We start from the raw sequence: 26,803 nt of genomic DNA, 5'->3' as shown, positions 1-26,803 counted from the left end.
TTACTCCTCCATGGATATGATTTTTTCGAGCAAAGTATTCAGCTACTGAATAACTACCTACTGTAAAACAACTCGCCTCAGACTCGACCAGCCAGTGTTCTTCGAAACATAAAATATCAAATTTATTAGTTTCTAATACAACCTCAAGTTCCTGAATTTTGTTTCTTAAACACTGGATGTTCAAAAAGAGGATACCTGTTTTTACAACACTGCAGCACTTTGATTGCTACATGGAGTAGCGCGTTTTGCTTTTACTAACTGACACTTGTTTTTTATATACTTCACATGAGTAATTGAATCGCGAATGTTCAACTTTCAAATTTAAATTGTTGGATTTGTTTCAACAATTCAAACATTTAGAAACATCTTCTTTGCACTTTTCACTAGTGTGATTAAATCCTCCGCATTTAAAACACCGTAAAACATTTACGTGTTCATAAACTTTACAGATATTCCATCCGATACACACAGATTCCATTTTCATAAAGTCGGCGAAAGTAAGAGGATCAACTTCGATAATTGCTAAATAATTTTTTTTCATTTTCTTGCAGCTAATCAGTTTAAAAGTACCGCTGATGTTTTTAAGAGATAAATTCTGTTGAATTAAACAGTTTCTCAGGTTTTCCTCGTTGAGTTCCTCGCTAAAACCTACAATTTTGATTTTTGGGTTGTACAGGATTGTTTTCTTAACACTGTACGCATCTCCAAGTTTTTTTTTGCCTCAGTCTCCAATTTAATCCTTTCATCAGCATTGTTGCAAGCGACTGAAATTCCTCCATTTTTGAGATGCTTAATCTTTGTTATTCCTACTCCAACTTCAGCTAAATTAATTTGTTCGTTTAAATTTTTCATAGTAGAAAGAGAGTCTTGAAGAACCTTTGGTTGAAGAATTACTACATTATTATTATTATTATTATTATTATTATTATTATTATTATTGTTGACGGCTAACAGGTTTGACGCCCAATTAGAAGCCCTGCCAAAAAGAAAATGATACACAAAACACAATCACAACACAACAACCATTACACAGAGAGCATCCCAACACCCAGGCTACAACTACCGAGCACTCATCTGAGTAGGATCGCCCTGATTCACGAGGAGATGGAGAAGAATTTTTTGATTTGCGAAATGCTGCAACAAAAAATATCGATGTGGGCCTCGACACTCTGGTAATTTCGCAGCATTCGAGTGACGGGTGACTTGAGCCCGATGTCCGTGTGGCGCTGACTGATGTAGAAAACACTCCTTACCCTAGATCCCGACCGGCTAACCCTCAAGCTGATCCTCTCCAGAACGTGAGGACATTCCTGCAGCCTTCTGAACAATTTGAACAAAAAGATCACCGAATGCTCCATGCGTCTATCAAGCAGAGACTGCAGACCAACCTCACCGAGCAGAAGACCTTGTGGACACCCACGAGGCGGATATGCACCATTCAACATGAAGACTACATTCTTCAGGAATCTGCGTTGCACTCGCTCCAAAAGAGAAGAGTGAACATCATATATCGGTGACCACACAAGGGAAGCATACTCGAGCCGGGATCTCACATAGGTGATGTACAGAAGCTTCAGGGTCGCGACATCAGAGAATTCCCTGCCAGCACGCAAAACAAAACCCAGTGCCCTGGAGGCAGTCCCCGCAATGGTCCGAATGTGTTCGCCGAAGGATAGTTTGGAATCGAAGATGACACCCAGATCTCTAATTGACTCACGTCTTGTAAGAATGGAGCCGTTGATTTTATAGTCAAATAAGAGAGGCTTGGTCTTCCTTGTGAATGAGACTATGCTACACTTAAGATGGTTGAGAACAAGGTTATTTAACTTACACCTTCTAGAGATCTCCTCAATACAGCCCTGAAGTCGAAGAGCATCATCAATCGAGTCTACCGTAAGGTAAATCTTCATGTCATCGGCAAACAAGAGGTGCGGTACGTCGAGATCGTCCACCAGGTCGTTTATAAAGATATTAAAAAACAGCGGACCCAAAACCGAACCCTGCGGAACGCCAGACTCCTGCTTAAAGGACTTAGACGCATACCCATTCACTCCCACGTACATAAATCGATCGCTTAAATAAGACCTTATTAGCTCCACAAGACTATCCGAAAAACCGAATGACTTCAATTTGATCAACAAAAGACCATGATCAATCCTGTCGAAGGCCTTCGAGAGATCCGTGTAAACTACATCCACTTGGGAGTGGTTATCTAACGCATCAGATAGATACTGACTGATCGACACCAAGTTCGTCTCGGTGGACCGACACTTTGTGAAGCCATGCTGATTCGGAGATAGCTTGTGAGAGACATAATGGAGTGAGGAATTATACAGGACATATTCAAAGACCTTCGCAAAGTTACTGATTAAGGCAATAGGCCTGTAGTTGGTAATCTCCGATCTGTCATCCTTTTTGTGAATGGGGCGCACCGCCGAAGTCTTCCATCTCATAGGATAACAACTAGTATTTAATATTAGGTTGAATAGGAAACACAAAGGATCGGCGAAGACCGCCGCACAATCCCTTATCACAAGGCTTGGTATCTCATCAGGTCCACTAGTCATGTTAGGTTTAAGGCATTTTAAGGCTTTAAGTACATCATCCTTTGAAACTCTCGTCAGAGTAAGATTATCATACGGAAGAGAAGCAAATGGGAGAGTGCTGGCGGCATCCCTCGTAAAAGATTTTGAGAAATGATCAGCAAAGCTATCAACTATGATTTGAGGATCCGTTATAGTAGCACTGTTATAAACCATGGAAGCAGGAATAGAGCTGGAGTTATTCTTGGAATTCAGGAATGATCAGAATTTCTTTGGATCTGTTTTGATGTCATTGTTAACTCGCCTGACATATTCACTGTACACCGCGGCAACATCCGTCTTAAAGCACCGCCTTAAGGATTTAAAAGTTTCAAAGTCGTAGACAGATCCGGTTGTCTTGTAACGTCTCCATGCCCTATTCTTCTTTTTTAACAGAGTAATCAAGTTCTTGTTGAACCATACCGGATAACTTCCAGAACACCTACCCCTCAACGGCACATGACAGCGAAACACCTCATTCAACACTGAATAAAAATCGGACACAGCACACTCAACAGTCGCACAAGCAGAGAGAAACGACCAATCCACACCGTTTAAAGCATCGTAGAGAGCAACAAAGTTACATTTCCTAAAATTGAACGAACTGCTTCGACCGATTGGAAATCTCTTGAACACATCACCTATGGTGACGCCCACCTCAAGAGATGGATGATGATCGTCGACTCCAACCAACGGATCACCTGAGTCGATCACGGAACAACTTAGACACCGATTGACAAACACCAGATCCAAGAGCCTATTGTTAGAGTTTCGAACATTATTGCATTGTTTCAAGTCGTAAAAACAAATCAAATTGTTAAGCAGTTGACAGGAGGTAGAAGCTTTGGAATGACCACATACTCCCCTGACGTAATCCGGAACATTAAAATCTCCCACAATTAATAGATTGCTGTCATATAAGAAATGCAAAGACATCAGAAGATCACAGAAGACCTTGTACGTAAGATCATGAGAGTTCGGGGGAATGTAAAGCACCAGGACGTACACAGCACGATAATTAAAATTAATTTTGACTAGCAAGAGATCGATTCTGGACAGAACATCACAGACCACTTTGCACCTCTCAGCAATAAATTCATTCCGGACTGCCAGCAACACTCCACCTCCCCGCCTAGGCCCCTCCGGAACAGTAATGCGATCATGTCTAAAGACTGTGAAGGTTGACAAATCAAACAATTCACTATCGCTGATGCCCTCATGGAGCCATGTTTCGGTAAGAACTATGATGTTATAATGCGAAGCAGCAATCGTAGAGAGATAAAAATTGTGAGTTTTGGTTCCCAGCCCCCTAACATTTTGATAATAGCAAACTAGAGAACTGACTGCATGAGTTTCAGATGGGTTGTGGGAAAGTGAAACATCTCTCCCCCGATGATACGAATGCAGTGGTTGCTATTCGAGACTAAGGACCCTGCTTTTGAAAGTAGCAAGTTGTGATTTGTAAGTTGTACACTTGGAATTATCCCATGCCGCATGGGTACAGTCAATGTCCGGATGTTCATTTCGAAGCGCCGAGCAGTTAATACACTTTAAAGTTGTGGATGTACAGTCCTTAACACAATGATGACCGGCACACCTGGGACAAATCGGTTCAGTCTGACGACATTGTCGCGAAAGGTGATGAAAGCCCGAGCAATTAAAGCAACGCCGAAGATCAACCGCATCCCACACTCTACAGTAATCGTACCCAATGAGAAGTTTACCCGCAGCCAAAATGTTACGATAAGACGCAACATCCACCTCCAACAACGCCTGATTAAGGGTGGTATTGTTGCGCAGCGGAGAAAACTTTTTCAGAACACAGTTAAAGTTTTTACTGAAGAGGGATTTGTTCTGACTCAATATATACTCTAGCAATTTATTTTGGGATACAGAGGAATCAATGTGCGAAATTCTAACTCTCGGATGCAGCAGAGGCAGGTCCTTCACGTTATAACCTGACAATCTGTCAAATATCAAGCCCTTAATCCTGGTGGAATCTTCCAGACTATCACAAGTAATAATTACTCCACCACTTCGGTTCCCCTTAATGTTAGAAATCGCTATCTTGGAAGCTATGGGGTCAATATTAGTAAATAAATCTTTCTTGATATCGGAAACAGTCTGATTTTCATTTTTCGGTCTTAGAATGACAGATGACTTTTTAGTGACTTCCGAGTAAGAAAGAGGTAGATCATTGGTAACTGCTCCGAGCTCAACCGTGTTGGTATTCTTTAAGTCTTTTATCAAAGTATTTTGAGCTGTAATAATTTGACTCTGTTCTTCAACAATTGACACACATTTATTTACGGATTCAGTCAACAGATCAAGCTTAGATGAGCCCTCAATTGCGAGACATTCATCACAAACAAATTGAAAATTGTTATATTTATTAAAGACCTTTACATCATTATCATAAAATTTCAAACATTTTATGTGAAATTTAGATTTGCACACGTAACATTCGATGCATTTATCGAAATGTTTCAAAATTGTGCTACATAATTTGCAAGCAGGCATTATGCAGATACAAGCAATAAGCAAGAGAGACGAGAAACAAAATTGGCAGTATATTCAGTAGAGTGTGATAGCACTGATAGCACAATACTATCAGTAGCGCAAGAAAGGTGGTTTTTGCCGCCACGAAATCACATCTCCACCATCAACAATAAGAAAAAAGTATAAAATGGAACAAACTCACCCAGCAACCAGAGTGAGAAGAAAAAAAACAAAAAATGGAGACGAGAGGACACAGGCCCTATGCAGCTATGCTGAATTCGCTTCCAAAAATCCCAGGGAACACTCGACAAAAAGCGAAAACAATGGAGCACACACGCACGACATGCACACTCGTCCGTGTCCCATCCTTGGGTTGTTTAGCAATTTCGCTGTAAGTTTTTGGCGAAGATATTGACGGCGATAACCCTGTTCCCAGCTCATTAAACTTCTGACTAACGTGTATGTTTATCTCATTTTTTAGCGAAGAGAAGTACTCCGTTAAATCAGCCTTAAATTTATCTGTAATCGTTTTTATAACGGTGATATCAGTACTATTTTCCTTCAACTCGGAACTGTTATCGCAATTTTTTAACTTATTAATCTCCATTCCAAGGACTTCGATTTCGAAGCTTAGACTACAATTTTCAGTTATTAACTTACTATTTTCGTTTTTCAGAGCCAAATTTTCCTGCTTGAGTTCTTTCACTACTCTTTGAAAGGTCTCCTCGACGCAACTTATCTGCCTGCAGTGTTCCTCGCACAACATCATGCTGTCGGTTATCACACAAAACTTTTTACCCTTGCCAACTAATATTTGAAAACACCTTTCGTGATATATCTCATTACATTTTGCACACTTAACTGATGCATGTAACACTTTTCGCCTGCATTTTCTGCACTTTTCATTACTTTGTTCGGAGCTCGAGTCGGAATCGTCATCCCGCCCAGGCGACATGGCGACAAAAATCACGGCCTACTCGGTTTTTCTTTTTATTTTCGAGCGTATGGTATTGGCAGCATGCACTGGGCACTGCTGTCAAATGTCAAAAGCAGATCATGCCGACTTTTTGATTAGGACTAACCTCATCGGACCATAATTAAAAGGTCATTGTTCATTGAAACACAACAAGAGAGAAAGACAAGGGCATTTGCACGATGTAGGACGACGTAAGGGTGTCTGGCCAGAAAAAATGCGAACATTCGACAAGTAACTAAAGTGAACAATTCCCAATTAAAAAATGGACTGTACTCGCATTTGCAAACCTCGGCTGTCGCCGTCGCCTCGGTCCGCAAATCTTACTCGCACTCGCAAATGTGCCGTTTCTGGTCTAGTGATACAAATAACTATCTATTAATTAAAATAATAATTATAAATTATTTGACTGGTTGGGTAGATATTTCCCAAATTTCAGTTTCAAACAGACCGATAACAGATTTTCTGCACGTGTCCACAGGGCCTCTGAACAGTCTAATCTTAACCTGAGAAGCACAATAAATTTACAAATATTTATTACAGAAGGTTTAATTTTTTTTTACAAATTTTACCTTTAAATAGACCGATAACAGGTTTTCTGCACTTGTCCAGAGAGCCTCTGAACCAACACCAACGAAGTTATAATTGAGAGGAAGAAAGGCGCCCTATTCTCCAGCAACTTTTTATGACTGAAGGTCCTTGAACGGGTTTTGGGTATCGCATTGGCGCATGGCGCCAGTAGCGTTTCTTTAACCCCAGCAACAAGGTGTTAATTGTAAAAAGACGATTCATGTTAAGGAACAATAATTATTTTTCATGTTCTCATAGTTTTTTTCTATATTATAAATTTACTTCTTTTAGTGTTGTTCAGTTTTTGTATTTGCTTTTTGTTACAATAAATCCACCAGTGCGCCCCATCTTTTACGGTGGACGATACTCCACTGGCAAAGTTCCCACCAACCACCTTTGTCTAGCAACATTTTATGGTTGCCCACGATTTGGCGCGTGGCTTCACTTTTCAAACTGGTCTTCCTTCCTCTCAATATAACTTCCTTGCTCGGAACAGTCTGATCTGAACGTGAGCTGAGAAATACAATGAATTTGAAAATATTTATTAAGGATGGTTTACAACCCAGCATCCGGGCACTCGTATCTCGGAAAACGAACACGAAAATATGGTTTACGCGTTATACTCTCCATCCGAAAACATGTGTTTTCCACGCCTGCTCACAGTCCAGATGTTTGCCACCGGCAACTTTATATACCTGGGGCCTGTTTCATAAAAATTGCAATTCACAAAATGATAATTACAAATTACAATGGACAAATTTGTGGAATTTGTCAAAAGTTCCGTTTCATAAATCTGCAATTGACAAAAAATGACAAAATGTCATTCACTTCAATTAATCTTGGAAAAAACAAAAAACTAAACCGTTTTGTAGTGGTTTTTTAACCATTTTATTGCTTTTTTTTTTGTTTATTAAAGTCGGACAATTAATAACGGGGCTACGGTTTGCGGTGTTTTTCAGGAAGCTGCCTGTAGATATATGGTTTGCTTTTTTTTTATCAAAGAACCACGACCTGTTGATTTAGGTTTGCAGTAATAAAAGTTTACTAAGGGCCAGTTTACAGAACCGAAATTAAGTTAATCATATGCGAGATTAACTAAACACGTAATCAGATTGAACCAATCGAAGTTTCGGATTCATGGGTTAATGGGGTTAATGGCGCATTAAAATTTAATTCTGATTAAATATTTAATTCTCTTTCTATAAACTGGCCCTAGATTTTGGAAATTTAATGATATCTATTGCTATACCAGCCAACGCCTATCACTTTTAATACTGAATAAATTGACTTTTTGTGTTGCAATTAGTTAAATTGCTGCAGCAGAGCATCTACCTTCGTAAGAAAGAACGTTTTAAAGAAAAATGTATTCTTTTATCCCCAACAAATTTATTTATAATAATTGAATTATAAGATTCCGCTGGATTATTATAAATATCATACAGCTGTGGCGCTGCAAACGCCACGAAATAAGCACCAAGTGGAACACACCCCGATACCACCCCCACCAAGGAGAACCATATATCTAATACTCCTATATGGAGCATTCGCTATTTTACTGCATGGACGGTTCATGGACAGAGCAACGGAGGCAGACATATTGATGTCTGCATAAGTTACATCTTACGGATTATTTGGTTTAAATGCGCAAGCGCAACTTTACGGTGCCAAAATTCACACAATCAAATAAGTAATTAATTTTGAAATACCAAAAGGAAAAGTTTGCAACAAAATTAATTTTTAAATGAAAAATTTTACCAGTTAGGCGTTTTTACATTTATTTAAGGGGAATTTTTAATTATCCATATATGTATTACGTATTAGGTAAACATACCATTGCAATAGTTGTAATAATTCCTCAGTCTTGAAATTGGATATTTGAATAAAAAAACTCCGAACCGGTTCAGACAAAATCATCATCAAAAACTTTTTATGTTATTCTTGTCAATACGCAGATAAAATGAGTCTTGAAACTGAACATTTGCAGCAATCGATCTCCGATGTGTAAATTAGCACATTACGAGTACCTATAACCTGTTTCAAAATCAAAAATCCACCAACAGTGCATTCTACCTCGAAAATACATCCGACAACGTCGCCGACTTTTGTTTTTAGTGTGTGTAAGTGTCAGAAAAAAGTGGGGTTATGAGAGAAAACTGTTGGACAGTCGTTTTGTCCGTAGTTCGTCGTGTTTTTTTATTCTCATTTTATTATTTCACTCAAAAAGTATGATACGGTAGCCAAAATCTACATAAATAATAATTATTTTATGTTTCGTAAAAAAACTCAACAGTTCAATGTCAAATTTTTGCGGGAGGTTGAGCCAACCCAAAAAAATTAAACTTTTTCTAGGGATTTCTTTTTTTCTGCCAACATAATTCAACAGGTGGTGGATTTTTGATTTTGAAACAGATTATATTATTGTTTTATTAGGATTAAAAGTGGCATTTTTTTGATGAGCAAAATTTGCCGAGCGAATGCAAAAGTCAAAAAAATGCCAGTGGAGACAGGAAACTCCCTAGCTTTAGGTTGGCGGCACTTCGGTGCATGCGCATTTTCATGAAGTGACACGAAAGGATAGAAACTATCTTCGTCTACTTTCCTCTGTCCACAAATTGAAAGCAAATGCTCCATATAGGAGTATTAGATATATGAGGAGAACCGACGGTATGAGTGTGGAAAATGACGGGATCTCGCTCTCTTACCCCGAAGACTCGACTGGGCCAACATCGCTGGACCCGCATCTTAACTTTAAGCTATTTTTACTTTTTGAAAGTTCAGAATTGTTATTGTTGTAACGAAGTTACTTAGGAAGCGCTCCCGGTGGCGGAAAAATTCCGTTCTTTCTCCGAGCCGGGCCAGAAAATTAGCGCGGAGCCGACTACCTCAACCGTGTCCACCGAATCCGCCCCGGAACCCGTGTTTCTTCCGGCCGACAATATCCGGACTCCGCGCTGAACAGAGCTCCCCCACCGCCACAGCCGCGAGTCAACGGCCGCGCGCAGCCATCGAGGCAATAAAAGGCCCGCGCAGAGCCTGCAGAGGGCATTCCGAGTCCGGCTCGATTTCCGATTCAATTCCATTCCGAGCACCTTCCGACTCCGATCCCAAGTCCGACCATCCACCTGACTCCTAGCACCAGCTCCGAACCGGCTCCCAATACACCTCCGACTCCGCTTCCGACCCCCGACTTCCGACCCGTTCGCTCCCCTAGTGAGCGAACCAGGTCATCCCCTGTTTCCGACCCGTTCGCTCCCCTAGTGAGCGAACCAGGTCATCCCGCTCATCCTGTGTTTCCGGCCCGTTCGCTCCCCTAGTGAGCGAACCAGGTCATCCCCTGTTTCCGGCCCGTTCGCTCCCCTAGTGAGCGAACCAGGTCATCCCGCTCATCCCCTGTTTCCGGCCCGTTCGCTCCCCTAGTGAGCGAACCAGGTCATCCCGCTCATCCCTTGTCTCCGGCCCGTTCGCTCCCCTAGTGAGCGAACCAGGCCTCCCCCAATCCCCCCCCGGATCCCGTCACACCCCCGCAGCCCCGTCACACCCCGACCGGTCCTCTCGCTACGCCGCCAAGAGGAAGCACGCCGCCAAGAGGAAGTTCCAGGGCCGACCGACGTAAGTACGAACACCCTCTTATCTTCCTTGCCGCCGAGGACATCCCCCAGGTCACGGGCACCATCCCCGGAGGATCTCGCCTTCACCAAGTGGTCCCCCTTGTACATAGTGTAAATTAAGGGTTTTGCGACGACTGTTCGTTTGTTTGTTTCCCCCCTTACCCCGCGCCCTGACAGCCGACCCCTGGACACCGTCACTCCGCAGAGCTACCCCGGCCGTGTGGCGTCCCACCACAGCCGAAAAAGGGACTGGCGCTCGAGGCATACCGCGACCGACCGGCGTCAAATTGCATCCCGTGACGTCACCACCGGAAGTGAGCGTCACATAATTTGCTTCACCGTGCTTACCGACCACCAGTCCCTCAAGTGGCTCCAGACTATCAAGGATCCGACAGGAAGACTCGCCCGGTGGGCCATCTTCCTCCAACAGCACGATTTCGACATCCGCTACCGAAAGGGGGTCCTAAACCGGGTGGCTGACGCTCTTTCTCGGCAGCCCGCCACGGCCAAGGATGAAACCACCCCCGAAGGCCTGTTCACACTGGAAGGCGCCCCCGGATGTAGCTGGTACACAAAGATGCGACGGGAAGTGGAAAAGAACCCAGCAGCTTACCCGGACTACTGCATCCAGGGTGATCGACTCCACCGCCACTTCTGGGACATGTCCGACTCCACCGAGCCCGAGTTAAGCGACCCCTGGAAGCTGTGTGTCCCCAAACCGGCTCGAGCCGCCGTCCTGAAAGAGTGTCACGACAACCCCACTGCTGGTCATCTGGGGATCGCGAAGACAACCGCCCGCCTGGCGCTCCGGTACTACTGGCCCGGCATGTTCCGAGAGGCCGCCCAGTACGTCCGGAAATGTCCGTCGTGCCAACGGTACAAGACGCCGCAGCAGCAACCGCCGGGGAAGATGTACCCGACACCAAACCGGCAGCCATGGGAGACAGTCAGCACCGACCTGGTGGGCCCTCTCCCTCGCTCCAGCCGAGGAAACTGCTACGTCGTCGTCATGCAAGACCGGTTCACCAAGTGGGTGCAGTGTCGAGCCGTCCGGAAAGCCACCGCCCGAGCGGTCACACAAGCACTCTACGAGGAGGTCATCACCCGATTCGGATGTCCAGTGACGGTGATCTCAGACAATGGGACACAGTACTCAGGCACAACGTTTCACACCCTCCTCCAAGAACTTGGAATTACACATCGGCTGACACCGCCATACACGCCCCAGGCAAACCCCGTGGAGAGGACGAACAAAACGCTGAAGACCATGGTGGCCCAGTTCTGCGAGGCCGATCAAAAGAAGTGGGACGCCCGTCTTCCGGAGCTGATGTTCGCCCTCAACACCTCACGCCACGAGTCGACCAAGTACACGCCAGCGATGCTGAACTTTGGCCGCGAACTTGTGGTACCCAACGCCGTCCACCGCCCTGCACCCGGAAATGCCGCCGCCGACCCGCCCGCCGACACCGCCGCCGACGAGGTCAAGGAAGCCGACGACGCCGTTCACCACTCCGAGAGACTTCGCTTGCTGAAGGACACCTTCGAGCTCGTCCGGGTGAACTTAGCACGCGCTTTTGCGAAACAGAGCAAGTATTACAACCTTCGTCACCGGGAGTGGCGTTGTCACCTAGGAGACCGCGTTCTCAAACGGGACCACCCTCTGTCATCCGGTGCCAAAGGTTTCGCGGCGAAACTAGCCCCAAAATACTCCGGCCCATACACCATCACGAAAGTCCTCTCTCCAGTGGTGTACAACCTTCAATCCCCATCCGGACAGAAGATCCTCCGGGCTCACATAAAAGACCTGAAGCCATACCACCTGCCCGACCCTCCAGCTGATATTGGCAACATTTTGCAGGATGCCAAATCAACGGTTGCCACCGCCGCCCAGCGGTCTGCCGAGCGTCCGCCAGCAGCTAAGTCGAAGACTGGCCGGCCAGGCCGCCCTCCTGAACGCAGCACGGCGGGCCGCCCTCGAGATCCGGGAGCGGTTCCGACGAGCACCGCGGAAGCCCCAGGAAGGAAGGACGGAGACCCGGACCACCCGGAACGTCCGGAGCGCGCCTGCTCCGCCACAGCCGGACCCGACGCCAGTAGGCTTAACTGCCAACGGGGAAGCCTCCTCGCTCCCGCCGACCGCAACCCCATCGACCTGGACGCCTCCGTGGCACTCAACCTGGACCACCGCCGCCCCAGCCGCAACCACTGTAGTCGGCATCACGGCGTTGCCAACACAGGCGAACTGTCAACCCGCCGCCCCGCCCGTGCCGACACCGGAAGACCGCCTAAGACACCCACCGTGTCCCCGAGGGACGCATCCCCGACAGCCCCGCCGCCGAAGAATGAGGCGAGCGCCCACGGGGGAACGCGTGCTCCGGTACGTCCGGCCCGATGGGACGCCACTGGCAGCCGGAAGGACGACCGCAAACCCGGAACCCGCCGCCCACCGCCGTTGAGCCCGAACACCACCGGTAACAAGAAGAAACCGTTTTAATTTTCGAGAGACCGCCCTTTTATTTAACCTTTTTTCCAAGAAACCGTTTTGATTTTTTTTCTTTTCTCTTTTCAAGAAACCGTCCTTATTTTAAAAAATTTTCCAAGAAACCGAGAAGACTGATTTGTACCTGAAGAATAGATGTTTTAATTTTGTAAACCGCCGTTTCAATGACCTTCCCCCCCCCCCAGGAAGCCGGAAATCAGGGCGTACCTGAGGGAGGAGCCGAGGAAGGTGGAAGAAGACTTCCGTTTCAAGTTTCACCAACCCGAGAGAACCCGATTCCCAGTCAGCCGTCTCAACCTGGATCACCGCCGACGCAAGGAAGGAGCCACCGAACGAAAAGCCCGCCGGAGAAGAAAACCCCGCCGTCCGACCCCGCCCCACCGGGAGGAAGAACCCTCAGAAGGAGCGACGCTGCGCGACCCTCCTTTTCCGAAGAAGGAGGGGTGTGTAACGAAGTTACTTAGGAAGCGCTCCCGGTGGCGGAAAAATTCCGTTCTTTCTCCGAGCCGGGCCAGAAAATTAGCGCGGAGCCGACTACCTCAACCGTGTCCACCGAATCCGCCCCGGAACCCGTGTTTCTTCCGGCCGACAATATCCGGACTCCGCGCTGAACAGAGCTCCCCCACCGCCACAGCCGCGAGTCAACGGCCGCGCGCAGCCATCGAGGCAATAAAAGGCCCGCGCAGAGCCTGCAGAGGGCATTCCGAGTCCGGCTCGATTTCCGATTCAATTCCATTCCGAGCACCTTCCGACTCCGATCCCAAGTCCGACCATCCACCTGACTCCTAGCACCAGCTCCGAACCGGCTCCCAATACACCTCCGACTCCGCTTCCGACCCCCGACTTCCGACCCGTTCGCTCCCCTAGTGAGCGAACCAGGTCATCCCCTGTTTCCGACCCGTTCGCTCCCCTAGTGAGCGAACCAGGTCATCCCGCTCATCCTGTGTTTCCGGCCCGTTCGCTCCCCTAGTGAGCGAACCAGGTCATCCCCTGTTTCCGGCCCGTTCGCTCCCCTAGTGAGCGAACCAGGTCATCCCGCTCATCCCCTGTTTCCGGCCCGTTCGCTCCCCTAGTGAGCGAACCAGGTCATCCCGCTCATCCCTTGTCTCCGGCCCGTTCGCTCCCCTAGTGAGCGAACCAGGCCTCCCCCAATCCCCCCCCGGATCCCGTCACACCCCCGCAGCCCCGTCACACCCCGACCGGTCCTCTCGCTACGCCGCCAAGAGGAAGCACGCCGCCAAGAGGAAGTTCCAGGGCCGACCGACGTAAGTACGAACACCCTCTTATCTTCCTTGCCGCCGAGGACATCCCCCAGGTCACGGGCACCATCCCCGGAGGATCTCGCCTTCACCAAGTGGTCCCCCTTGTACATAGTGTAAATAAAGGTTTTGCGACGACTGTTCGTTTGTTTGTTTCCCCCCTTACCCCGCGCCCTGACAGCCGACCCCTGGACACCGTCACTCCGCAGAGCTACCCCGGCCGTGTGGCGTCCCACCACAGCCGAAAAAAGGGACTGGCGCTCGAGGCATACCGCGACCGACCGGCGTCAAATTGCATCCCGTGACGTCACCACCGGAAGTGATCGTCACATTGTTATTGAATAAAACGTTCATTATTGTTGGAAGTCACCAAGTACCCAAACCGCTAAACAGAAAACTTGATAACAATTAATAAATGAGCAACTGTGTCAAATAAAGTATGTGACAAAAGTCAAAAGTGGAGATGGTCAGGTGCTGGTTGAGCCGACAGGGACGCTATTCTGGCGACCGCTCGGCGTACTATTATAATTCCGGCGCGCTAGAAAATATAACTTTGTTCCAAAAATGGTTTGAATATTTTTATCAGAACAAAAGGGGTCAGAACAGGGGATATAAGTTTTACCATGCAATTCCCTATGGCAATAGTTAAAAAAAATGCACTGTATAAGTCTGTCTCAAATCTAAATTTTCACCACCTGTTGGCAAAATAAAAATATTTCTAAATTAGGGATTGTTATAAGTTATAACCAAAGTTTTATAAACATGATTCGAAAACAACGTAATTTACTTGACGCTAAAATAAAAAATGTTTCGAAGAGGTAAAAAGGTTCGCACCGTTCTTTTCCTTTATTGTAACATCTTGAGTTGTAAAAACGACACAGAGAATGATAACCTCACAAATACAACCTGACACATTTTCACCAAACAGCGTTGCCGGTTGTATGTTGTATTTCTAAATTAGAATGCAGTGTTGGTGGAAATTTAAAAGTGAGACAGACTTTAGTTTGTTTTCAAACTATATGCAGTTGTATCAGTTTATAATACGAACTACGTGTATGTACTGTCGCGAGCAAAAAAAACTGGTCGTCAAAATCATGCTTTGACCCAATGGAAAATGTTCCATTTTAAACCGGTCGTAAATATCATAACCTATCATCGTGTTGTATGACATTAATCGACATTAATTAATACATTTTTTTGACATTTTGTTGATGTGGGCATAATCAGTCAGGAAAATTTTTCTAAAGTTCATTTATTTTGTATTGAACTTTTCAAGGTCAAATAATTTAAATTTTGGCACTGTAATTATGTTTTGTAAATAGTGACATGCATATAACCAACATAATGTGATTTAGCAATGCTCAATTCAACGTTTACGGTGTTTACCTGCATGTCACTATTTACAAAACATAATTACAAAGCCAAAAAATACAATTATTTGACCTTGAAAAGTTCAATACAAAATGAATGGACTTTAATGTGTGACACTCTAACCAAATTTTGAAATGACATTGACGACCACAATTTTTTGCTCGCGACAGTACATAGCTATCTCCTTTCAACACATGTCAAACAAGTTCGTTGCCTCTGCTACGTTCGCTATTAAGATTGTCGCTCTAGCATCTCATTCTAAACCGTACGATTAGAGTAACATAGAACTATTGACGTGCGTCTGCCTCGGCCCGGCGTAAGATGTCCACCAAACGTCAAAATATGAATAAACGATGAAAATGTAATTGATTTATCCAAAGCTTTGGATGGCTCGTTGATGCCGGGTACTCGAAGGGTTGGAAAAACCCAGAGTTGTCGGATGGCAATTATTCAAAATAAATTCAAATTTTGCGTCTTTACAGGAGAACTACCAAAGAAAGAATTGTTTTTGTTTTAACAATTAAAAAACATTTCTCAGTGCTTCCCAATATAATTTATTAATTCTGTTTTTCTTTATTGACATAATACTGATAATAATAATATAGAAATTATTCGATTATTATTGCAATCGGAACGAAATTCGAAATAAATACACAACTGCGATGCGCATCATTCATAATTGGAAAGTCGAATGGATATTTGGATTATTCAAAGCGATTATTTCGATTTATTCGATTACTTTTACGTTTGCCAAATGTGGTGGATGATTTTTAGACCCGTCCCCATTATTACAAATATTTGTAGCCTATATATCTTATGTCGAAAACATTAGGTACCTACTTAGGTAAATAAAAATCTCATACTGACAAAAAATTAAATGAAATACGTAGATAGAAATCTAGGGCGCAATTCTTTGATGCTGCCAGATGTTAGGCTTTTCCTTAGAATTTCTACCCACCTCGGTCCCATAGTGAAAATTTTTCTAATGAGACAATTTAAAAAAATAATGGAAACATCAACTTCGTTGTTGCTTTCATAAAATGTAGGAAATAGTAATTTATAAATTTGGCGCATATCGTTGAGGGTAGTCATCTGACATCATACTCAATAAATGTGATTTTTGCAAATCAAGCGAAGTGTTGCTTCTTGTTGTTCTCTGGTTGGTGGCATAGTGCCTGGGGCACAACTTCCGGAACCCTTGTAGACGAAAGAGCTCAATATGAATGTATGTTATTTACTTTCCTTTTTATTTAATTATTCAGTTATTTATCTGAGACTGACACTATGACCTTGTTATGCAGATCTCACACGCGTATGTTAATAATTCTTTATTGTAATTGCAGAAAATTATTACGCACTTACTGATACAGGTTTTATTTGCAGGAAAACCTACTGTGCGAAGAGCGTTATTGCGTGCTGTAGGAGTCACCCGACAATGAGATCTTTGCACCACAAGCCAAATACTTTTACAAGAAAGTGAAATATTTAGAACAGGTAGCATCTAGGTTAAGGAAAAAACATTTGTCTGTAAAGCAAAAGTTACAGTATTTAGATAGGAAAGGGATGATATTAAAATATCTAAAAAATGTCAGTGACGTTACCGCAGATTTTTTCTTGTCTCAAGTGCGCAATCAAAAGTTAAAGCCAAAAGGTCGTAGATACAATACTAATGACAAGATCTTTGCTTTGTCAGTCTATGAGCAAAGTGGAAATCATACAAATTTTTATCAAAAATCTTTAGCTTACCATCGAGAAAAGTGTTTCGAGACATGTTAAATAGAATTCCTTTCAACGCCGGCATTAATCAACCAATTTTTTCACACCTTAAAGACAGGGTATCAAAATTAAAATCTATTGATAAAAACTGTGTGCTCATGTTTGATGAAATTGCTTTGTGTCCAGGTCTACAGTACAATATAAAAACAGATTCTGTAGATGGTTTTGTTGATTTCGGTGGAGCAAACCGTCGTCTTGCATTTGCTGATCACGCTCTTGTCTTCATCGTTAAGGGAATACATAGAAAATGGAAGCAGACTGTTTGTTTCACTTTTTGTGAAGGAACAACAGCGACAGCGGAACTTGTCAATATTTTAAAGCAAGTGATACGTCAGATTCGCGACTGTGGTTTGCACATTTTATGCACTATATCGGACCAAGGAGCTACAAATCAGGCAGCAATTAATAAGTTGTTGTCGGAAACAAATGCTTATTTTTTAAGCCAAAACGTTGAAAATGTATTACATGGGTATAACGTAGATGGTGAAGAAATAGTACACCTTTACGATTTTCCCCATTTAATCAAATGTGTCCGCAATTTGTTATTATACAAGGTGTCCCCAGAAAAAAAGACGAGTCCATAGCTCCCTTATTTATCGGAGGATTTTAATTATCTATACACTAAATTAAATGGTTACTAATAGGCTACAAAACGGCTTAATAAATTCACGCATAGCTTCAAGACTAAACTGTCAAAATATTTTTTTTCAAATGGGATTACATACTTTTTTCTAGTAATTCTGATAGAGATTTTAATTCTGAAAACAACAATGTATCACAAGTATAACTTCACATAAAAAAAATAACACTAACTTTTGAAACAAATGACGAGCACCAAGCGAAAACTATCAAAATCCATTGCGTTACAATGTAATAACCAAATTAAGGTAGCTGGTAAAACAAATGACAAATAATAACATGTGGGATTGCGCAGATATGCCGCCAATGTTTAGTGCAAAATGGAACATAGACGATAGTAGCGTTTTTTTACATATTTTTTTGTAAATTTTTGGTATTTAAGTGTATACTTGTGATACATTGTTGTTTTCAGAGTAAAAATCTCTATCAGAATTACTAAAAAAAATATGTAATCCTATTTGAAAAATTTTTTTTTGACAGTTTACCCTTGAAGCTCATGGGGCTATACTTGAATTTATTTGGCGATTTTGTAGCCTATTAACTACCATTTAATTTGGTGTACAAATAATTAAAATCTCCCGATAAATAACGGAGTTATGGACTCGTCTTCTTTTTTGGGGACACCTGTATAAAGATTTGCATTATATTCAAGATGGTGTAGAAAAAGTATCTTCTTGGTCCAATATAGTACGTATCAATGAAATGGACAAAAGTAAAGGCAGCCAGTTTATTAAGTTAACTGATGAACATGTTGTTCCTTCCAAAATAAAAAAAATGAAAGTAAAAAAACTGCTGCCAAGTTTTTAGTCATTCTTTAGCCTCAGCAATGTATTCTGCGGCTAAAGTAAGCGCACAGTTAGTTGAAACATCCGAATTTTATTTAAATCCAAAGGCGACAGAAACGGCAGATTTACTTTTATTTTTTGATCGGGTATTTGATAGTGTTAATGGTACATTGCGATATCCTCTACCAGGAAAAGATCTACGGTGTGTTGTGACACACCTCATTTGGGTTTCTGGAAATCTTGTTTGGCTGTCATTTCCTCAATGACATTTAAACATCCCATTAGTGAAAAAACTGTTCGACCTCCTTGTCTTAAAAATTGGCTATTTTCTCTACAGGGTTTAATTTATTTGACTCCCAAACTGTTGCAAGCCAATTTTATTCATTTTGCTCCAAGATGTTTTAATCAGGATCCTGTCGAAAACTTTTTTTCTTCAATCAGAAGCCACGGTGTACGAAATATAAATCCTACATGCGCTTCATTCATTTCTTCCTGCAAATCGCTCTTGATTAATAATTTTGTGTCACATCACTCCGTAGGTGCTAACTGTGAAGAGGATGATTCTGAGGGGTCTCTTGATAATCTAAGATCATTCATAGAGCAGCGTACCATTACACATGTTCAACCTTACATACAACCATTACAATTGTCAGTTATAGAAGAATCTCCCATCTCATCAAACTTTATTGCAAGGTATACAACAGCATATGTGGCTATGTTGGGAGCAAATTGCTAAAAAAAAATGCTTGTGGCTTATGCAAAAAAATTTGCGGTAATGTAATATTAGATGAAAACATATTAATTAGGGAAAGACAATACAAGAAATGCAATCTAACGCACCCCTCCAGTAATTTTTCAATACTTTTTCGCAGAATTACAGCAAGTTTGTTAAAATTAATTCCAAAATATATTCTGCATTATGGGATTAAACGTCACCTATGTTCTACAATCACACATTATCATTATGCAGATGTTTGTTCAATGTTGTGTTTGCAACATAAAGGTGAACATTCATATTTCATTGAATTATGTGTTAACCAAATATTGTACGCATATTTAAAAAATATAAATAAGAAGCTGCTGGGAAAAGACTTGAGAAACACGGAGGAAGATCCTGTTGTAAATTTAGCGTTCAACAAATATTTGAAAAGACGTAAGAAATGATTACACATGTCAAATAACTTTTTTCGAGAACTGTCATCCAAAATTTCGTTAAATTTTCGGTTGACAAAGTGATTCTTTTTTGTCATCTAGCTGAGAAATACTTTTATGTTCCAGAACGTCAAAGTCGTTTTAGTTGTATGTCAAAATAATTAATTTTACATTTTTTGTCTTCTATATCATTGATCGTTATCTTTAGTAGCTCATCTCTTCTCAAAGCTCCACAAACACCAATTATTAAAATGACCTAAAAATTGTCCAAAGTTACTTGAATCGATCGATTTATATTAATTTGAATTACCTTTTTTAGCAGAAATGTATTATCAGGTGGTTCTTGTCAAAATCTTTCAATTTCTTTCGTTAGAATTTTGGACTTTTTTGGACGGTATTCAACTGATTTGCTTTTCAAATATGGTATTAGCTTCGGAAAATTTCTGATATTTACATTTTATTTGACATTAAGTGTACTTTTTTACATGGAACATACTGCCCATAAAGGTCTAATTTTATTAATTATATGTTCGAAATATGCCAGTAATGTTCCTTCGGACACTTTTTTATTTTACTTCGAACCTTTTGAATTAGTTGTTGGAAATCACGTACTGTCTCGACGATTGTGAAATAGTACTTTGTGCCACTTCAAATATGTACTTCCTTTGGTAAATGCTCATCTTCACTTTCTGAGCCCATTTTGAATTAAACACTCTTAGAATATGAATTACAATATATACGGGGTCATTATAAATGTTCCTTACATCTAGTTAGTGTAGCGGCGCAGCCAAAGCATAGCGCATAGCCACCCAGATGAAAAATCATTTATAATGACCCTGTAGTTCTGAAACTAGTTTTTTCAAACAACTGATTTTTATTGTTTATTAGGTTGCTACCGTTACGATAGTCACCGCGGCTAAATCGTATGGATTCGAACACTGTTCAACCGAATTCAAATATAAATTTGTGCATAATAAAATAGTCTTGTTTTATACAGTTTTCGAAAAAATATTGTTTGTATCTCGAACACAAGTATCATTTCGCGTTCTAGATACAAAAATAACTATTGTTAATTGACATTAATAGTTTTTCTAATTATTATAATACATGTTCACATTGTAAAGAGCTGTGGTGGTGCAAATTGCACACATTTGGCATTAACTGTTATATGAGTTGTCATACTAACAGGTCAGTCACACCACAGCTGCTTTTTTCCAACGTTTTTATTGTTAATTTCAGTTGTGTAGGTGAAATGTGAAACACAATAATGTGAAAATATATGTTTTATTTTATTTTTAGTGTTTTTTTTCATCAAATATAAAATTATTAATTCATGGGCGAGGGGGGCGCGGGGTACGGGGAATCAATTGTACTATAATTACAGATACCTATTTCCACTCCTCCATTTTGTGTCTTAGTTCTAAGAGACAATTACAGATGGCACCAGAAAACGTTGCACAAATTTATCATAGATGTATTAAATTAGATGTAGCAATACCTGGTAAACGTATATCCGTTATTAAAAAACATATCAAAGAAAATTGTACATCTCTCCACTTCTTTCTATATTTAATTAAATGCATTTTTCATCTTTTTTTATCACATTAGCCATAATGTCGTATACGAATCGGTGCTGATTAAACAGACACGCATGCGCACGATTTTAGTCGACGCTGTCAATTTAAATTGTCAAATATTTAAATTTAAAACGAATAGCTATAAAAACGAGTATTTAATATTAAAGAATTGTTTTTTAAACAATAAATTAGGTCCTACTATACTACAATGAGATCCTGTATTGTTTGTTCCACTCCTTACAATCCTTTCACGAGCGAAGAAATATCCTTTCATCGGTATGTACCTACCTGTGTGTATGCTTAAATTAGATTTACCTGCTTATAAAACCCTTTCCAGTTTTCCAAAAGATGAATCATTAAGGAGTACGTGGATAAAAGTTTGTAAAATCGAGGAAAAATTTAAAAAAGTAAAAGATGCAGTAATTTGTTCCCAACATTTTCAAATAACTGATTACGATCAAACCCGATTACCTCAGAAAATCCTTTTGAAAGAATCTGTGCCGTCACAAAAGTTAACTTTAAATAAAATGCCAGATAATCTCCCAAACTTCCATATCCCTGGTAATGATAACGACGTTGCAAATTTATGCAATTTTATTACCTACCTTTTTTCATTTGTAGAAAACGATCCTCCTAGTATTTTACCCCAATTAAGTGTGCAAGCAGATGCTAGGTACATTGGTGATTTACAACCACACCATTTTAATAGTCCTCGTAAAGCAAAGCGTCACATAAATATGATAACGACATATGTTGATGAACAAAAACAACAAATAAAAAAATTAAAAACTGAAAACACCAAATTAATCACAAAAATAAATAATTTAGATAATTTGTTGGATCAACTGGTTGAAAAAAAATTATTAGCTGAAGAAAGACAAGAAACTGTAATGGTACAAATTGATTATTAACATTTTTTAACGGTATTTTTTAAATTGATATGTTTACTTTAGGACTCGGTACCTGACGCCATGAAAAACATTTTGAAGAGACAATTGGCTTCAAAAAATGCTAAATTTACACCAGAACTCAGGGCATTTGCTCTAACTCTCAATTTTTATTCTCCTAGAGCTTATAACTATGTGAGATCCACCTTTAATAACCTTTTACCTCATCCTGTTACCATAAATAAATGGTATTCATCAGTAAATGGTGACCCAGGGTTTACTGAAGAAGCTTTTGAGGCTATTAAACTGAGAGTTGCTAACTGCAATCATTCAAAAACAATTGTGGTTAATTTGGTGCTTGATGAGATGGCAATTAGACAAAAAGTGGAATACAGTGGCGACAAATTTCATGGGTACGTTGAAGTAGGGATTGAAAATGACCCCGATTGTATTAACACTACAGAAGCCACAAATGCCTTAGTGATAATGGTAGTCGCTCTTAATGAAAATTGGAAAGTACCAGTGGGTTATTTTCTGATTAAAAGTCTGAGAGCGCAGGAAAGAGCTGATATAATAAATCGTTCTTTAACACGATTACAAGATACCGGTGCAAAATGTCATTCTATCACCTTCGATGGAGCATCGGTTAATATATCGATGTGTAAAGTATTGGGTGCTAATTACAGTTTCGAAAATTTCAAACCGTATTTTCCACATCCAGTTACAAATAAGCCTGTCTATACATTCTATGACGCATGCCATATGCTTAAATTGTGCAGAAATGCTTTTTGTGACAAGGAAGTATTGTACGATTTAAATAATTTTCCAATTGAGTGGAAATATATAAAGCAATTAGTTGACCTACAACAAACTGAGGGTTTAAGAGCAGCAAATAAATTGACAAAGAGGCATGTTAATTATCACAATGAGATAATGAAAGTGTTCCTAGCTGCACAGACCATGAGCACAAGTGTTGTGAGTAGCCTATGCTTTTGTAAAAGAGTAGCAAAAGGATTTGAAGACTGCGAAGCAACTGCAAACTTTTGTTTAATATTTAATAATTTGTTTGATATTTTAAACTGCAAAAACAAATATTCCAAGGGCGAATTTTCTCAAGCCATTAATGATTCAAATTATGAATTTCTACATGAAAAAATCCAGACGTATGTGAACTATGTCAAAAATTTAAAGGCTAATACTGGTACGTTATTAATTGAAAGTAATAGAAAGACAGGGTTTTTAGGATTCATAATTAATTGCAATAACTTGCTGAATTTATATAAGGATTTAAAATCGCACTATAAATTTGAATATATTTTAAGCTTCAAGTTAAGTCAAGACCACCTGGAAACATTTTTTAGTGCAGTAAGAAGTCGGCTCTGGATTCAACAACAACCCATCCTGCCTTCAATTTAAAGCCGCCTATAAAAGGCTAATTGTAAAACACGAAACTAGTGGTTCAAAATATGGTAATTGCAGTATATTAGATGCTGCCAGCATATTACACGTTTCTAGCGGTACAAAATCGAAAACAACTGATACAATTCTCGAGGATGACCTTTCAGAATTAGAATTGAAATTAAATTTAGAAAATGACGACATCTTTTTTTCTCAATTGGCTCTCTCTCAGTTTATTGAAGATGTAGTAGTTTACATATCAGGTTTCGTCATTAAAAAAGTAAAACCGAAAATTCTTTGTCAAATTTGCTGCTCTAAGTTAACAACCAGTGAATGTAATTCCCAATTAATTAAATTCAAAAATCGAGGCAAGCTAATATTACCTAGTAAGGATGTTATTTTGCTTTGTTTACAATTAGAACGTGCCATCAGAATTACAGATAACGCTAAATTAATAACAAAAAAGCATCTGAAGGAATTATTAACACTACAAGCTATGCGAAACTTACCAGATTTATTTAGTGATGAAATGATGATAAACCATATCAAGAATCAATCTTTAATGGATAATCATCGTATACAATTGATTAAATTAATATCAACAATTTATTTAAATATACGTATACATTATGAATGCAGAAAAAAAACAGAGCTCAAAAATACTGATAGAATAAGGCAAAAATGCGTTAAATTAATCTTATTTAGAAATGAATAATTGTTCAATAAATATTTTCAAAAAATGTCTTGTTGTTAGTGTTGGCGTTTTTTAATTTCATCAAAGAACTCTTTTCCAACTTCAAAATTTCACCAAATTTTAGTTTTTTCTCATGCAATGTTAATGAGTTTCATTTGTTTCATCTTTTATCAGCTTGCAAATCCATTGCTGCACGATAATAATCAATGGAAGATTGTAGGTTGTGACAAAGTAACACACTTGCTTCCTATAAATTTATAAAATTAGAATAGTGGCAATATAAATAAGTCACACAAAGCTAAAAGCAAATAAAAGTTGAGGTTAGCATCCTGTAAATGAAAATTACCTACAAATTAATAAGTATCTTTCTTGATAACTTCAACTTCAACTTTTCAGTGATTGACCCATGAGAATTAAGATGTTAAATTTTTCTGTTTAAATTATTTGTGATTTTCTTGCAAAATTTGACAGTAAGACAATAACCCAAGAACCGTCAAACTAGATTTCTAGCGTGCTTTGATTGGTGCTTGCCAACGGTACCTCTCTAAAGGATGGCGCTTATGAAATCCTTATGCGGTTGAGAGTGAGAGACATAGGTTTCACGTCTTGACGAACTACCACAACGCATGGCTGTATCTAATTTAATACATCTATGAAATTTATTGAAAGAGACAGCCATCTACAGGCTGGCCCAACACTTACCATTTTTGCGATTACTCATTTAATAATTGTCCAAAAATTCTGAAACTCGGTAGGCACAATCTACAATTAATATTCTATGACTGAACATGATCAATTTTTGCAATTAAATTTTTGTGATGGAGCTAACTTTATAGCGATTTAATATCAAATGGGTCCAAATACTGAAAGTTTTTTTTTTTCTCTACTAGTTATAAAACGCCTCGCCTTTTTGATTAATCCACTTCCGACTTTGAATTATAATTAGGTAATAGTGAAAATTGCGATCAAATATTAAGTTAAAGAAAGCTGGAATCCAAGACCGTTTATGGTAGAGCTGAATAGGACAGCTCGTAATGTGATGGCCCCCCGATAAATCTTTTTTTTATTATTATTATTATTATTATTATTAATTTCATGCTCAACAGGAAAATCCCAATTAAAGAGCACGTATAATTCGACCTATACAAATTAAATATCCGACAAATCCAACGATTTTAACACTTCAATGCTACAAGAGAACAGATCAACGAGATCACCGACAGAGTTGGAAATATTGAGCATGTTGTTCAAAGGAGAAAATTTAAGAAAATCCGTTCTTGGAGTTGATAAATAGAATAAGTTTTTACTACGTGTAGTAATAGAATGCTTACCAACACAAAAATTAATCTGACTCAGCAGAGAACAGCAGTCAATCAAGTTATGAAGGATTTTGTACAAGACGCAGGGCTGTCGGCTCCCCCAAACCATTTTTCAGGTCAGTACCGGTGAAATTCCAGTGTATTATAGAAACGATTCCCAGCAACTTTTCATCCGTAAAGGATTTTTCTTTAAATGAAAAATAGATATTTTAGAGAACTGAATATTAAATAATTTCAACTTCATTACGTAATTAATTTGAAAATTTCTTCAGAATGTTTGCCGAAATTGCTAGGCGTAAAATAGTCGAGTTCGGTCCTGACAGGGTAAGTACCTGCAGTTTGGCGATGGAGTGTTGTAAATCTTACTTCTGGTTTGGTTTGTGATTAGGCAGTTATACTTGGGCCAACCAACAGATATAGTAATAAAAAAAAGGGGATGTGGCCTAGTTGCGTAGAACGATATACGCCGAAGCCATTTGCCATTTGTCATTCTTGTAAGTCTTGAAAAAAAAAAATTTGTAATACAGATCGAAAAATGCCAAGGAAAACAAACAAACATAAACACGTGGTCAAACTCCCGAAGCGAGGTTAAAACGAATGAGATGCCGGATGCCGTCAAGTAATTTTTGTGGATATACATCAGGCTTTCGAAAATCTGTGCACGTTTTGAATAAGCCAATTGGAAACTGCTATTTAAAATACGCGGGCACTAGGGGGCGGTTTTATTACTATATCTGTTGGTTGGCCCAAGTATAGTGTAACTACGTCATAAATTCCTGTCAGTTGTGCGGCACTTTCATTAATTGCAAATAATCGGCAATGTGATGCGTTTTAATTTTTTTTTATTTTCAGATTTCTGTTTTCTGTATTAGTTTGAACCTATTTAGATTAAAAAAAAAAAACGAATTTTGATTAATTTCACTTTATCGCCTCCTGACGCGAAATCCAATTGATAATAAATAAAATAATGGGATAGGCTTATAGCTCCATATGTGTGTCTCTTCCTAGCCAAGCGTAAATTTTTTCTAATTATAGAAACCGCGTAATCGCAAAAATTGTAAGTGTTGGACCACCCTGTATACCCTTCTTAATCTATGCAGAAAATCATATTTTCATGGTTGCTTAGATGCACATTTATGTGAAATTGATTATATGCGTTGATAATAATCAGACATATTTATCACAAAAAAGTATTCTAGACCATGCACAAGTAA

At 40.3% G+C, this 26,803-nt stretch overlaps 1 protein-coding gene and 1 long non-coding RNA gene across 4 annotated transcripts in view; one reads left to right on the top strand and one right to left on the bottom strand.

Moving 5' to 3' along the window:
- Positions 1–26,803, top strand: part of LOC138140542 (uncharacterized) — a 305,855-nt gene that overhangs the window by 130,862 nt on the left and 148,190 nt on the right. The gene's annotated exons all lie outside the window — the stretch shown is intronic.
- LOC138140649 (uncharacterized) lies at positions 24,122–24,921 on the bottom strand. Of its 2 annotated transcripts, none has more exons than XR_011162682.1 (2): positions 24,617–24,921; positions 24,122–24,517 (listed from the first exon to the last, which is right to left on the bottom strand). It is a non-coding gene; the product is annotated as an uncharacterized lncRNA (long non-coding RNA). The 2 variants fall into 2 exon arrangements; XR_011162683.1 differs by having other exon boundaries at positions 24,621–24,921.

The sequence above is a fragment of the Tenebrio molitor genome, chromosome Y (genome assembly GCF_963966145.1).
Source record: "Tenebrio molitor chromosome Y, icTenMoli1.1, whole genome shotgun sequence".
Taxonomy (NCBI): domain Eukaryota; kingdom Metazoa; phylum Arthropoda; class Insecta; order Coleoptera; family Tenebrionidae; genus Tenebrio; species Tenebrio molitor.
Note: the sequence above shows the minus strand (reverse complement) of the source record. Positions and strands in the feature narration are given on the sequence as shown.